We start from the raw sequence: 1,158 nt of genomic DNA, 5'->3' as shown, positions 1-1,158 counted from the left end.
AAACCCAAAATGGAATATAGTTGTGAGAAAAATTTGAAAAAAATGCAAAGGAAAAAATAAAACGTTAAAAACAGTAGCAGAATAAGCTTAAGGGATAGATTTTTGGCGGCTAAAAACAGAGAGAGATAAGTTACCGAAAGAAGATAGACGAGAGAACACAAATAAAATGAAATGAAATGAAAAGAAGAGTAAAACCAAAAGAAAACTCGAACAGAAAAACAAAAGAAAACCAAGAAGAAAAATATTGAATAATAATCACCGACAAATTGAGATTTAATAAAGATTTAATTACTAACAAAAAAAATAGTTATATTATTTGTTATGCACATGAGTGTTACATGTTCTTTTGTCTAAGAAATGTTGCATATATTTCCGACTTAAGCTTCGAGGGAATTTCAGCTGTGGAAAGGTTGAATAATTATTACAGATACATTACTTATTCATTTCTTTACTTACAAATTGTAGGTGAGTCGAACCGCTTGCCGAGTAAACATCTCGGAAAATATAATTTCCGAAAAATCACAAAAAATTTAATAAACGAAAAAAATGACGAAAAAAATTAACAAGTGTTGACATTTCCCCGCGAAGCATTTAGAAGGTGTAATGGTGGATCTTTGCGTACCGCCTGATAAGTTGATAGTGATTTAATTTTTGTATTTTTAACCCCATCTTCTCTAAATATAGTAAAAATATTACAGAAAGAATGGAAATGTTCTTACTTACAAATGGTAAAGTTTTTCAACTAAATGATTCGTATTCCCTGAAGTGCAAGAAATGGGTGAAATATTTCTGATACTCCTGCAAAAATATGAAAATTTAAGAACGAAATTATTGAATATTTGACGACTTACCACGACTTAGTTTTGAAACTTCATAGACCTTTGACTGGCGCATGTGTTAGTTCTAGGAGGAGAGCATCGCACCACTTGATGAACAGAAGTAGGGTCTCTGGAATCGCCTACTGCTGTATCTGCTGCGTAGATTTAGTCTCCGCATTGATCATCTTTTTTAGTTTCGGCCGAAAGAGTTTCAACAAAATAAACGAGTAAAAAATATAAAATAATGAATTATTCGAGTGATCTGACTTTGTGGACTAATACTATTTCAATGAATTGTAGCTGAAACCTACTTAGATGCCCAAAAGTATGCTTTCAACGT

General features: G+C 31.7%; 1 long non-coding RNA gene across 1 annotated transcript; it reads right to left on the bottom strand.

Annotated features, from left to right (window-relative positions):
* Positions 1 to 291: 291 nt before the first annotated feature.
* LOC111080107 lies at positions 292 to 790 on the bottom strand. The gene is made up of 3 exons (XR_005967743.1): positions 724 to 790; positions 457 to 669; positions 292 to 399 (listed from the first exon to the last, which is right to left on the bottom strand). It is a non-coding gene; the product is annotated as an uncharacterized LOC111080107 (long non-coding RNA).
* Between the last annotated feature and the right edge of the window lie 368 nt (positions 791 to 1,158).

Source organism: Drosophila obscura, unplaced genomic scaffold (genome assembly GCF_018151105.1).
Source record: "Drosophila obscura isolate BZ-5 IFL unplaced genomic scaffold, ASM1815110v1 contig_1, whole genome shotgun sequence".
In the NCBI taxonomy this organism is placed as follows: Eukaryota; Metazoa; Arthropoda; class Insecta; order Diptera; family Drosophilidae; genus Drosophila; species Drosophila obscura.
This window is presented reverse-complemented; position numbering and strand designations above follow the sequence as displayed.